Below are 14,196 nucleotides of genomic sequence, written 5' to 3'. Positions count from 1 at the left end.
CTCCACTCGAGAGGAAGCACGAGAGTCCCGCACATATCCAGGGGAGCCCCGTTTCTTCCTCCTAGCTCGAGATGAGGGATCCTTTCCCTGTTTCGTAGGGAAAGAATTCCCGGCGTTCCCGTCGCATCTCAAGAGGAAGCGCTCCCCACAGGAAAGGCGAGAGGAACTCCAGGGCCGTGCCACCATTCCAAGAGTCCCCCAAATCTGTCAGTCCATTCCAGAGGAACCTGTCTTCCCTGCACTGCCTTGACGTTCAAGCCGAGGATCGACGCCCACCACGTGTGCACGTGGGACAGCCCTGAGGGAAAGCCTCGTGGGAAAGCCTCGGGGGAAAGACTCGAGGGAAAAGCATAGATCCTTTGATCCACGCGGCGGACTGCGTGACACTGCTCCTACCGCTCTGGAGGAAAGCGCAAGTGCATGCCCGCATTCGAGACGAGCACTGACTCCCCTGGGGAGACTCCAGAAGTACCCCAAGATCCATGTCAGCACTGGAGAGGAATCCTCAGGTTCCGGCCCCGACTCCCCACAAGGGCTTAGGCCTCGGTATCGACGGGAGAGGAATCTCGAGAGGCCCCCGAGGAACTCGCATGGGGACTGGCCTTTCCTGAGGCCACAGGAGCGGGTCCCTGAGGTCCCCTTCGTAAGTCGAGAGCACCTGCCTCAACTCGAGAAAATCCAGGAGGTTTTGCCCTCCAGGCGTGATGAGGCCCATATCCGCTGAAGCTTCTAGAGGCTAATCACATCTAAACACGGGAACTTCCTAAGGGTCCTTCACACCCTTGCTGCAACTCAAGAAGTTCCCCGACATACCCGTCTCCACTCGAGAGGAAGCACGAGGGTCCCGCACACACCCAGGGGAGCCCCGTTTCCGCCTCCTAGCTCGAGATGAGGGATCCTTTCCCTGTTTCTTAGGGAAAGAATTCCCGGCGTTCCCGTCGCATCTCAAGAGGAGGCGCTCTCCACAGGAAAGGCGAGAGGAACTCCAGGGTCGTGCCACCATTCCAAGAGTCCCCCAGATGTGTCAGTCCATTCCAGAGGAACCTGTTTTCCCTGCACTGCCTTGACGTTCAAGCCGAGGATCGACTCCCACCACGTGTGCACGTGGGACCGCCCTGAGGGAAAGCCTCGTGGGAAAGACTCGTGGGAAAGACTCGAGGGAAAACCATAGATCCTTTGATCCACGCGGCGGACTGCGTGACACTGCTGCTACCGCACTGGAGGAAAGCGCAAGTGCATGCCCGCATTGGAGACGAGCACTGACTCCCCTCGGGAGACTCCAGAAGTACCCCAAGATCCATGTCAGCACTGGAGAGGAATCCTCAGGTTTCGGCCCCGACTGCACACAAGGTCTTAGGCCCCGGCATCGACGGGAGAGGAATCCCGAGAGTCCCCCGAGGTACTCGCATGGGGACTGGCCTTTCCTGAGGCCACCAGAGCGGGTCCCTGAGGTCCCAGTCGTAAGTCGAGAGCACCTGCCGCAACTCGAGAAAATCCAGGAGGTTTTGCCCTCCAGGCGAGATGAGGCCCATTTCCACTGAGGCTTCTCGAGGCTAATAACATCTAACCACTGGAACTTCCAAAGGGTCCTTCACACCCTTGCTGCAAGTCCAGAAGTTCCCCGACATACCCGTCTACACTCGAGAGGAACCTCGAGGGTCCCACACACATCCAGGGGAGCCCCGTTTCCGCCTCCTAGCTCGAGATGATGGATCCTTTCCCTGTTTCGTAGGGAAAGAATTCCCGGCGATCCCGTCGCATCTCAAGAGGAGGCGCTCTCCACAGGAAAGGCGAGAGGAACTCCAGGGTCGTGCCACCATTCCAAGAGTCCCCCAGATGTGTCAGTCCATTCCAGAGGAACCTGTTTTCCCTGCACTGCCTTGACGTTCAAGCCGAGGATCGACTCCCACCACGTGTGCACGTGGGACAGCCCTGTGGGAAAGCCTCGTGGGAAAGACTCGTGGGAAAGACTCGAGGGAAAAACATAGATCCTTTGATCCACGCGGCGGACTGCGTGACACTGCTGCTACCGCTCTGGAGGAAAGCGCAAGTGCATGCCTGCATTCGAGACGAGCACTGACTCCCCTGGCGAGACTCCAGAAGTACCCCAAGATCCATGTCAGCACTGGAGAGGAATCCTCAGGTTCCGGCCCCAACTCCACACAAGGTCTTAGGCCCCGGCATCAACGGGAGAGGAATCCCGAGAGGCCCCCGAGGAACTCGCATGGGGACTGGCCTTTCCTGAGGCCACCAGAGCGGGTCCCTGAGGTCCCCATTCTAAGTCGAGAGCACCTGCCGCAACTCGAGAAAATCCAGGAGGTTTTGCCCTCCAGGCGAGATGAGGCCCATTTCCGCTGAGGCTTCTCGAGGCTCATCACATCTAACCCATGGAACTTCCAAAGGGCCCTTCACACCCTTGCTGCAACTCAAGAAGTTCCCCGTACATACCCGTCTCCACTCGAGAGGAAGCACGAGGGTCCCGCACACATCCAGGGGAGCCCCGTTTCCGCCTCCTTGCTCGAGAAGAGGGATCCTTTCCCTGTTTCGTGGGAAAGAATTCCCGGCGTTCCCGTCGCATCTCAAGACGAGGCGCTCTCAAAAGGAAAGGCGAGAGGAACTCCAGGGTCGTGCCACCATTCCAAGAGTCCCCCACATGTGTCAGTCCATTCCAGAGGAGCCTGTTTTCCCTGCACTGCCTTGACATCAAGCCGAGGATCGACTCCCACCACGTGAGCACGTGGGACCGCCCTGTGGGAAAGCCTCGTCAGAAAGCCTCGTGGGAAAGACTCGAGGGAAAACCATATATCCTTTGATCCACGCGGCGGACTGCGTGACACTGCTGCTACCGCTCTGGAGGAAAGCGCAAGTGATGCCCGCATTCGAGACGAGCACTGACTCCCCTGGGGAGACTCCAGAAGTACCCCAAGATCCATGTCAGCACTGCAGAGGAATCCTCAGGTACCGGCCCCGACTCCACACAAGGTCTTAGGCCCCGGCATCGACGGGATAGGAATCCCGAGAGGCCCCCAGGATCTCGCATGGGGACTGGCCTTTCCTGAGGCCACCAGAGCGGGTCCCTGAGGTCCCCGTCGTAAGTCGAGAGCACCTGCCGCAACTCGAGAAAATCCAGGAGGTTTTGCCCTCCAGGCGAGATGAGGCCCATTTCCGCTGAGGCTTCTCGAGGCTAATCACATCTAACCACTGGAACTTGCAAAGCGTCCTTCACACCCTTGCTGCAACTCAAGAAGTTCCCCGACATACCCGTCTCCACTCGAGAGGAAGCACGAGGTTCCCGCACACATCCAGGGGAGCCCCGTTTCCGCCTCCTAGCTCGAGATGAGGGATCCTTTCCCTGTGTCGTAGGGAAAGAATTCCCGGCGTTCCCGTCGCATGTCAAGAGGAGGCGCTCTCCACAGGAAAGGCGAGAAGAACTCCAGGATCGTGCCACGATTCCAAGAGTCCCCCAGAAGTGTCAGTCCATTCCAGAGGAACCTGTTTCCCTGCACTGCCTTGACGTTCAAGCCGAGGATCGACTCCCACCACGTGTGCACGTGGGACAGCCCTGTGGGAAAGCCTGGTGGGAAAGCCTCGTGGGAAAGACTCGAGGGAAAACCATAGATCCTTTGATCCACGCGGGGGACTGGGTGACACTGCTGCTACCGCTCTGGAGGAAAGCGCAAGTGCATGCCCGCATTCTAGACGAGGACAGACTCCCCTGCGGAGACTCCAGAAGTACCCCAAGATCCATGTCAGCACTGGAGAGGAATCCTCAGGTTCCGGCCCCGACTCCCCACAAGGTCTTAGGCCCCGGCATCGACGGGAGAGTAATCCCGAGAGGCCCCCGAGGAACTCGCATGGGGACTAGCTTTCCTGAGGCCACCAGAGCGGGTCCCTGAGGTCCCCGTCGTAAGTCGAGAGCACCTGCCGCAACTCGAGAAAATCCAGGAGGTTTTGCCCTCCAGGCGAGATGAGGCCCATTTATGCTGAGGCTTCTCGAGGCTTATCACATCTAACCACTGGAACTTCCAAAGGGTCCTTCACACCCTTGCTGCAACTCAAGAAGTTCTCTGACATACCCGTCTCCACTTGAGAGGAAGCACGAGGGTCCCACACACATCCAGGGGAGCCCCGTTTCCGCCTCCTAGCTCGAGATGAGGGATCCTTTCCCTGTTTCGTAGGGAAAGAATTCCCGGCGTTCCCGTCGCATCTCAAGAGGAGGCGCTCTCCACAGGAAAGGCGAGAGGAACTCCAGGATCGTGCCACCATTCCAAGAGTCCCCCAGATGTGTCAGTCCATTCCTGAAGAACATGTTTTCCCTGCACTACCTTGACGTTCTAGCCGAGGATCGACTCCCACCACGTGTGCACGTGGGACCGCCCTGTGGGAAAGCCTCGTCGGAAAGCCTCGTGGGATAGACTCGAGGGAAAACCATATATCCTTTGATCCACGCGGCGGACTGCGTGACACTTCTGCTACCGCTCTGGAGGAAAGCGCAAGTGCATGCCCGCATTCGAGACGAGCATTGACTCCCCTGGGGAGACTCCAGAAGTACCCCAAGATCCATGTCAGCACTGGAGAGGAATCCTCAGGTCCGGCCCCGACTCCACACAAGGTCTTAGGCCCCGGCATCGACGGGAGAGGAATCCCGAGAGGCCCCCGAGGAACTCGCATGGGGACTGGCCTTTCCTGAGGCCACCAGAGCGGGTCCTGAGGTCCCCGTCGTAAGGCGAGAGAACCTGTCGCAACTCGAGAAAATCCAGGAGGTTTTGCCCTCCAGGCGAGATGAGGCCCATTTCCGCTGAGGCTTCTCGAGGCTAATAACATCTAACCACTGGAACTTCCAAAGGGTCCTTCACACCATTGCTGCAACTCAAGACGTTCCCCGACATACCTGTCTCCACTCGAGAGGAAGCACGAGAGTCCCGCACATATCCAGGGGAGCCCCGTTTCTTCCTCCTAGCTCGAGATGAGGGATCCTTTCCCTGTTTCGTAGGGAAAGAATTCCCGGCGTTCCCGTCGCATCTCAAGAGGAAGCGCTCCCCACAGGAAAGGCGAGAGGAACTCCAGGGCCGTGCCACCATTCCAAGAGTCCCCCAAATCTGTCAGTCCATTCCAGAGGAACCTGTCTTCCCTGCACTGCCTTGACGTTCAAGCCGAGGATCGACGCCCACCACGTGTGCACGTGGGACAGCCCTGAGGGAAAGCCTCGTGGGAAAGCCTCGGGGGAAAGACTCGAGGGAAAAGCATAGATCCTTTGATCCACGCGGCGGACTGCGTGACACTGCTCCTACCGCTCTGGAGGAAAGCGCAAGTGCATGCCCGCATTCGAGACGAGCACTGACTCCCCTCGGGAGACTCCAGAAGTACCCCAAGATCCATGTCAGCACTGGAGAGGAATCCTGAGGTTCCGGCCCCGAGTCCACACAAGGTCTTAGGCCCCGGCATCGACGGGAGAGGAATCCCGAGAGGCCCCCGAGGAACTCGCATGGGGACTGGCCTTTCCTGAGGCCACCAGAGCGGGTCCCTGAGGTCCCCGTCGTAAGTCGAGAGAACCTGTCGCAACTCGAGAAAATCCAGGAGGTTTTGCCCTCCAGGCGAGATGAGGCCCATTTCCACTGAGGCTTCTCGAGGCTAATCACATCTAACCACTGGAACTTCAAAAGGGTCCTTCACACCCTTGCTGCAACTCAAGAAGTTCCCCGACATACCCGTCTCCACTCGAGAGGAAGCACGAGGGTCCCACACACATCCAGAGGAGCCCCGTTTCCGCCTCCTAGCTCGAGATGAGGGATCCTTTCCCTGTTTCGTAGGGAAAGAATTCCCGGCGATCCCGTCGCATCTCAAGAGGAGGCGCGCTCCACAGGAAAGGCGAGAGGAACTCCAGGGTCGTGCCACCATTCCAAGAGTCCCCCAGATGTCTCAGTCCATTCCAGAGGAACCTGTTTTCCCTGCACTGCCTTGACGTTCAAGCCGAGGATCGACTCCCACCACGTGTGCACGTGGGACCGCCCTGAGGGAAAGCCTCGTGGGAAAGACTCGTGGGAAAGACTCGAGGGAAAACCATAGATCCTTTGATCCACGCGGCGGACTGCCTGACACTGCTGCTACCGCACTGGAGGAAAGCGCAAGTGCATGCCCGCATTCGAGACGAGCACTGACTCCCCTGGCGAGACTCCAGAAGTACCCCAAGATCCATGTCAGCACTGGAGAGGAATCCTCAGGTTTCGGCCCCAACTCCACACAAGGTCTTAGGCCCCGGCATCAACGGGAGAGGAATCCCGAGAGGCCCCCGAGGAACTCGCATGGGGACTGGCCTTTCCTGAGGCCACCAGAGCGGGTCCCTGAGGTCCCCAGTCGTAAGTCGAGAGCACCTGCCGCAACTCGAGAAAATCCAGGAGGTTTTGCCCTCCAGGCGAGATGAGGCCCATTTCCACTGAGGCTTCTCGAGGCTCATCACATCTAACCCATGGAACTTCAAAAGGGTCCTTCACACCCTTGCTGCAAGTCCAGAAGTTCCCCGACATACCCGTCTACACTCGAGAGGAACCTCGAGGGTCCCGCACACATCCAGGGGAGCCCCGTTTCCGCCTCCTTGCTCGAGAAGAGGGATCCTTTCCCTGTTTCGTGGGAAAGAATTCCCGGCGATCCCGTCGCATCTCAAGACGAGGCGCTCTCAAAAGGAAAGGCGAGAGGAACTCCAGGGTCGTGCCACCATTCCAAGAGTCCCCCAGATGTGTCAGTCCATTCCAGAGGAACCTGTTTTCCCTGCACTGCCTTGACATCAAGCCGAGGATCGACTCCCACCACGTGTGCACGTGGGACAGCCCTGTGGGAAAGCCTCGTCAGAAAGCCTCGTGGGAAAGACTCGAGGGAAAACCATAGATCCTTTGATCCACGCGGCGGACTGCCTGACACTGCTGCTACCGCTCTGGAGGAAAGCGCAAGTGCATGCCCGCATTCGAGACGAGCACTGACTCCCCTGGCGAGACTCCAGAAGTACCCCAAGATCCATGTCAGCACTGGAGAGGAATCCTCAGGTTCCGGCCCCAACTCCACACAAGGTCTTAGGCCCCGGCATCGACGGGAGAGGAATCCCGAGAGGCCCCCGAGGAACTCGCATGGGGACTGGCCTTTCCTGAGTCCACCAGAGCGGGTCCCTGAGGTCCCCATTCTAAGTCGAGAGCACCTGCCGCAACTCGAGAAAATCCAGGAGGTTTTGCCCTCCAGGCGAGATGAGGCCCATTTCCGCTGAGGCTTCTCGAGGCTCATCACATCTAACCCATGGAACTTCCAAAGGGCCCTTCACACCCTTGCTGCAACTCAAGAAGTTCCCCGACATACCCGTCTCCACTCGAGAGGAAGCACGAGGGTCCCACACACAACCAGGGGAGCCCCGATTCCGCCTCCTTGCTCGAGAAGAGGGATCCTTTCCCTGTTTCGTGGGAAAGAATTCCCGGCGTTCCCGTCGCATCTCAAGAGGAGGCGTTCTCCACAGGAAAGGCGAGAGGAACTCCAGGGTCGTGCCACCATTCCAAGAGTCCCCCACATGTGTCAGTCCATTCCAGAGGAACCTGTTTTCCCTGCACTGCCTTGACATCAAGCCGAGGATCGACTCCCACGACGTGAGCACGTGGGACCGCCCTGTGGGAAAGCCTCGTCAGAAAGCCTCGTGGGAAAGACTCGAGGGAAAACCATATATCCTTTGATCCACGCGGCGGACTGCGTGACACTGCTGCTACCGCTCTGGAGGAAAGCGCAAGTGATGCCCGCATTCGAGACGAGCACTGACTCCCCTGGGGAGACTCCAGAAGTACCCCAAGATCCATGTCAGCACTGCAGAGGAATCCTCAGGTTCCGGCCCCGACTGCACACAAGGTCTTAGGCCCCGGCATCGACGGGAGAGGAATCCCGAGAGGCCCCCGAGGTACTCGCATGGGGACTGGCCTTTCCTGAGGCCACCAGAGCGGGTCCCTGAGGTCCCAGTCGTAAGTCGAGAGCACCTGCCGCAACTCGAGAAAATCCAGGAGGTTTTGCCCTCCAGGCGAGATGAGGCCCATTTCCACTGAGGCTTCTCGAGGCTAATCACATCTAACCACTGGAACTATCAAAGGGTCCTTCACACCCTTGCTGCAAGTCCAGAAGTTCCCCGACATACCCGTCTACACTCGAGAGGAACCTCGAGGGTCCCACACACATCCAGGGGAGCCCCGTTTCCGCCTCCTAGCTCGAGATGAGGGATCCTTTCCCTGTTTCGTAGGGAAAGAATTCCCGGCGATCCCGTCGCATCTCAAGAGGAGGCGTTCTCCACAGGAAAGGCGAGAGGAACTCCAGGGTCGTGCCACCATTCCAAGAGTCCCCCAGATGTGTCAGTCCATTCCAGAGGAACCTGTTTTCCCTGCACTGCCTTGACGTTCAAGCCGAGGATCGACTCCCACCACGTGTGCACGTGGGACAGCCCTGTGGGAAAGCCTCGTGGGAAAGACTCGTGGGAAAGACTCGAGGGAAAAACATAGATCCTTTGATCCACGCGGCGGACTGCGTGACACTGCTGCTACCGCTCTGGAGGAAAGCGCAAGTGCATGCCCGCATTGGAGACGAGCACTGACTCCCCTGGCGAGACTCCAGAAGTACCCCAAGATCCATGTCAGCACTGGAGAGGAATCCTCAGGTTCCGGCCCCAACTCCACACAAGGTCTTAGGCCCCGGCATCAACGGGAGAGGAATCCCGAGAGGCCCCCGAGGAACTCGCATGGGGACTGGCCTTTCCTGAGGCCACCAGAGCGGGTCCCTGAGGTCCCCATTCTAAGTCGAGAGCACCTGCCGCAACTCGAGAAAATCCAGGAGGTTTTGCCCTCCAGGCGAGATGAGGCCCATTTCCGCTGAGGCTTCTCGAGGCTCATCACATCTAACCCATGGAACTTCCAAAGGGCCCTTCACACCCTTGCTGCAACTCAAGAAGTTCCCCGACATACCCGTCTCCACTCGAGAGGAAGCACGAGGGTCCCGCACACATCCAGGGGAGCCCCGATTCCGCCTCCTTGCTCGAGAAGAGGGATCCTTTCCCTGTTTCGTAGGGAAAGAATTCCCGGCGTTCCCGTCGCATCTCAAGAGGAGGCGCTCTCCACAGGAAAGGTGAGAAGAACTCCAGGATCGTGCCACGATTCCAAGAGTCCCCCAGAAGTGTCAGTCCATTCCAGAGGAACCTGTTTCCCTGCACTGCCTTGACGTTCAAGCCGAGGATCGACTCCCACCACGTGTGCACGTGGGACAGCCCTGTGGGAAAGCCTGGTGGGAAAGCCTCGTGGGAAAGACTCGAGGGAAAACCATAGATCCTTTGATCCACGCGGCGGACTGGGTGACACTGCTGCTACCGCTCTGGAGGAAAGCGCAAGTGCATGCCCGCATTCTAGACGAGGACAGACTCCCCTGCGGAGACTCCAGAAGTACCCCAAGATCCATGTCAGCACTGGAGAGGAATCCTCAGGTTCCGGCCCCGACTCCACACAAGGTCTTAGGCCCCGGCATCGACGGGAGAGGAATCCCGAGAGGCCCCCGAGGAACTCGCATGGGGACTAGCTTTCCTGAGGCCACCAGAGCGGGTCCCTGAGGTCCCCGTCGTAAGTCGAGAGCACCTGCCGCAACTCGAGAAAATCCAGGAGGTTTTGCCCTCCAGGCGAGATGAGGCCCATTTATGCTGAGGCTTCTCGAGGCTTATCACATCTAACCACTGGAACTTCCAAAGGGTCCTTCACACCCTTGCTGCAACTCAAGAAGTTCTCTGACATACCCGTCTCCACTTGAGAGGAAGCACGAGGGTCCCACACACATCCAGGGGAGCCCCGTTTCCGCCTCCTAGCTCGAGATGAGGGATCCTTTCCCTGTTTCGTAGGGAAAGAATTCCCGGCGTTCCCGTCGCATCTCAAGAGGAGGCGCTCTCCACAGGAAAGGCGAGAGGAACTCCAGGATCGTACCACCATTCCAAGAGTCCCCCAGATGTGTCAGTCCATTCCTGAAGAACATGTTTTCCCTGCACTACCTTGACGTTCTAGCCGAGGATCGACTCCCACCACGTGTGCACGTGGGACCGCCCTGTGGGAAAGCCTCGTCGGAAAGCCTCGGGGGATAGACTCGAGGGAAAACCATAGATCCTTTGATCCACGCGGCGGACTGCGTGACACTGCTCCTACCGCTCTGGAGGAAAGCGCAAGTGCATGCCCGCATTCGAGACGAGCATTGACTCCCCTGGGGAGACTCCAGAAGTACCCCAAGATCCATGTCAGCACTGGAGAGGAATCCTCAGGTCCGGCCCCGACTCCACACAAGGTCTTAGGCCCCGGCATCTACGGGAGAGGAATCCCGAGAGGCCCCCAGGATCTCGCATGGGGACTGGCCTTTCCTGAGGCCACCAGAGCGGGTCCTGAGGTCCCCGTCGTAAGTCGAGAGCACCTGCCGCAACTCGAGAAAATCCAGGAGGTTTTGCCCTCCAGGCGAGATAAGGCCCATTTCCGCTGAGGCTTCTCCAGGCTAATCACATCTAACCACTGGAACTTCCAAAGGGTCCTTCACACCCTTGCTGCAACTCAAGAAGTTCCCCGACATACCCGTCTCCACTCGAGAGGAAGCACGAGGGTCCCGCACACACCCAGGGGAGCCCCGTTTCCGCCTCCTAGCTCGAGATGAGGGATCCTTTCCCTGTTTCGTAGGGAAAGAATTCCCGGCGATCACGTCGCATCTCAAGAGGAAGCGCTCTCCACAGGAAAGGCGAGAGGAACTCCAGGGTCGTGCCACCATTCCAAGAGTCCCCCAGATGTGTCAGTCCATTCCAGAGGAACCTGTTTTCCCTGCACTGCCTTGACGTTCAAGCCGAGGATCGACTCCCACCACGTGTGCACGTGGGACAGCCCTGTGGGAAAGCCTCGTGGGAAAGCCTCGGGGGAAAGACTCGAGGGAAAAACATAGATCCTTTGATCCACGCGGCGGACTGCGTGATACTGCTGCTACCGCTCTGGAGGAAAGCGCAAGTGCATGCCCGCATTCGAGACGAGCACTGACTCCCTGGGGAGACTCCAGAATTACCCCAAGATCCATGTCAGCACTGGAGAGGAATCCTCAGGTTCCGACCCCGAGTCCACACAAGGTCTTAGGCCCCGGCATCTACGGGAGAGGAATGCCGAGAGGCCCCGGAGGAACTCGCATGGGGACTGGCCGTTCCTGAGGCCACCAGAGCGGGTCCCTGAGGTCCCCATTCTAAGTCGAGAGCACCTGCCGCAACTCGAGAAAATCCAGGAGGTTTTGCCCTCCAGGCGAGATGAGGCCCATTTCCGCTGAGGCTTCTCGAGGCTAATCACATCTAACCCATGGAACTTCCAAAGGGACCTTCACACCCTTGCTGCAACTCAAGAAGTTCCCCGACATACCCGTCTCCACTCGAGAGGAAGCACGAGGTTCCCGCACACATCCAGGGGAGCCCCGTTTCCGCCTCCTAGCTCGAGATGAGGGATCCTTTCCCTGTTTCGTAGGGAAAGAATTCCCGGCGTTCCCGTCGCTTCTCAAGAGGAGGCGCTCTCCAAAGGAAAGGCGAGAGGAACTCCAGGGTCGTGCCACCATTCCAAGAGTCCCCCAGATGTGTCAGTCCATTCCAGAGGAACCTGTTTTCCCTGCACTGCCTTGACGTTCAAGCCGAGGATCGACTCCCACCACGTGTGCACGTGGGACCGCCCTGAGGGAAAGCCTCGTGGGAAAGACTCGTGGGAAAGACTCGAGGGAAAACCATAGATCCTTTGATCCACGCGGCGGACTGCGTGACACTGCTGGTACCGCACTGGAGGAAAGCGCAAGTGCATGCCCGCATTGGAGACGAGCACTGACTCCCCTCGGGAGACTCCAGAAGTACCCCAAGATCCATGTCAGCACTGGAGAGGAATCCTCAGGTTTCGGCCCCGACTGCACACAAGGTCTTAGGCCCCGGCATCGACGGGAGAGGAATCCCGTGGGCCCCCGAGGTACTCGCATGGGGACTGACCTTTCCTGAGGCCACCAGAGCGGGTCCCTGAGGTCCCAGTCGTAAGTCGAGAGCACCTGCCGCAACTCGAGAAAATCCAGGAGGTTTTGCCCTCCAGGCGAGATGAGGCCCATTTCCGCTGAGGCTTCTCGAGGCTAATCACGTCTAACCACTGGAACTTCCAAAGGGTCCTTCACACCCTTGCTGCAAGTCCAGAAGTTCCCCGACATACCCGTCTACACTCGAGAGGAACCTCGAGGGTCCCACACACATCCAGGGGAGCCCCGTTTCCGCCTCCTAGCTCGAGATGAGGGATCCTTTCCCTGTTTCGTAGGGAAAGAATTCCCGGCGTTCCCGTCGCATCTCAAGAGGAGGCGCTCTCCACAGGAAAGGCGAGAAGAACTCCAGGATCGTGCCACGATTCCAAGAGTCCCCCAGAAGTGTCAGTCCATTCCAGAGGAACCTGTTTCCCTGCACTGCCTTGACGTTCAAGCCGAGGATCGACTCCCACCACGTGTGCACGTGGGACAGCCCTGTGGGAAAGCCTGGTGGGAAAGCCTCGTGGGAAAGGCTCGAGGGAAAACCATAGATCCTTTGATCCACGCGGCGGACTGGGTGACACTGCTGCTACCGCTCTGGAGGAAAGCGCAAGTGCATGCCCGCATTCTAGACGAGGACAGACTCCCCTGCGGAGACTCCAGAAGTACCCCAAGATGCATGTCAGCACTGGAGAGGAATCCTCAGGTTCCGGCCCCGACTCCACACAAGGTCTTAGGCCTCGGCATCAACGGGAGAGGAATCCCGAGAGGCCCCCGAGGAACTCGCATGGGGACTAGCTTTCCTGAGGCCACCAGAGCGGGTCCCTGAGGTCCCCGTCGTAAGTCGAGAGCACCTGCCTCAACTCGAGAAAATCCAGGAGGTTTTGCCCTCCAGGCGAGATGAGGCCCATTTCCGCTGAGGCTTCTCGAGGCTTATCACATCTAACCACTGGAACTTCCAAAGGGTCCTTCACACCCTTGCTGCAACTCAAGAAGTTCTCTGACATACCCGTCTCCACTTGAGAGGAAGCACGAGGGTCCCACACACATCCAGGGGAGCCCCGTTTCCGCCTCCTAGCTCGAGATGAGGGATCCTTTCCCTGTTTCGTAGGGAAAGAATTCCCGGCGTTCCCGTCGCATCTCAAGAGGAGGCGCTCTCCACAGGAAAGGCGAGAGGACTCCAGGATCGTGCCACCATTCCAAGAGTCCCCCAGATGTGTCAGTCCATTCCTGAAGAACATGTTTTCCCTGCACTACCTTGACGTTCTAGCCGAGGATCGACTCCCACCACGTGTGCACGTGGGACCGCCCTGTGGGAAAGCCTCGTCGGAAAGCCTCGTGGGATAGACTCGAGGGAAAACCATATATCCTTTGATCCACGCGGCGGACTGCGTGACACTTCTGCTACCGCTCTGGAGGAAAGCGCAAGTGCATGCCCGCATTCGAGACGAGCATTGACTCCCCTGGGGAGACTCCAGAAGTACCCCAAGATCCATGTCAGCACTGGAGAGGAATACTCAGGTCCGGCCCCGACTCCACACAAGGTCTTAGGCCCCGGCATCGACGGGAGAGGAATCCCGAGAGGCCCCCGAGGAACTCGCATGGGGACTGGCCTTTCCTGAGGCCACCAGAGCGGGTCCTGAGGTCCCCGTCGTAAGGCGAGAGAACCTGTCGCAACTCGAGAAAATCCAGGAGGTTTTGCCCTCCAGGCGAGATGAGGCCCATTTCCACTGAGGCTTCTCGAGGCTAATAACATCTAACCACTGGAACTTCCAAAGGGTCCTTCACACCCTTGCTGCAAGTCCAGAAGTTCCCCGACATACCCGTCTACACTCGAGAGGAACCTCGAGGGTCCCACACACATCCAGGGGAGCCCCGTTTCCGCCTCCTAGCTCGAGATGAGGGATCCTTTCCCTGTTTCGTAGGGAAAGAATTCCCGGCGATCCCGTCGCATCTCAAGAGGAGGCGCTCTCCACAGGAAAGGCGAGAGGAACTCCAGGGTCGTGCCACCATTCCAAGAGTCCCCCAGATGTGTCAGTCCATTCCAGAGGAACCTGTTTTCCCTGCACTGCCTTGACGTTCAAGCCGAGGATCGACTCCCACCACGTGTGCACGTGGGACAGCCCTGTGGGAAAGCCTCGTGGGAAAGACTCGTGG

Source organism: Ovis canadensis, chromosome 13 (genome assembly GCF_042477335.2).
Source record: "Ovis canadensis isolate MfBH-ARS-UI-01 breed Bighorn chromosome 13, ARS-UI_OviCan_v2, whole genome shotgun sequence".
NCBI lineage: Eukaryota > Metazoa > Chordata > Mammalia > Artiodactyla > Bovidae > Ovis > Ovis canadensis.
This window is presented reverse-complemented; position numbering follows the sequence as displayed.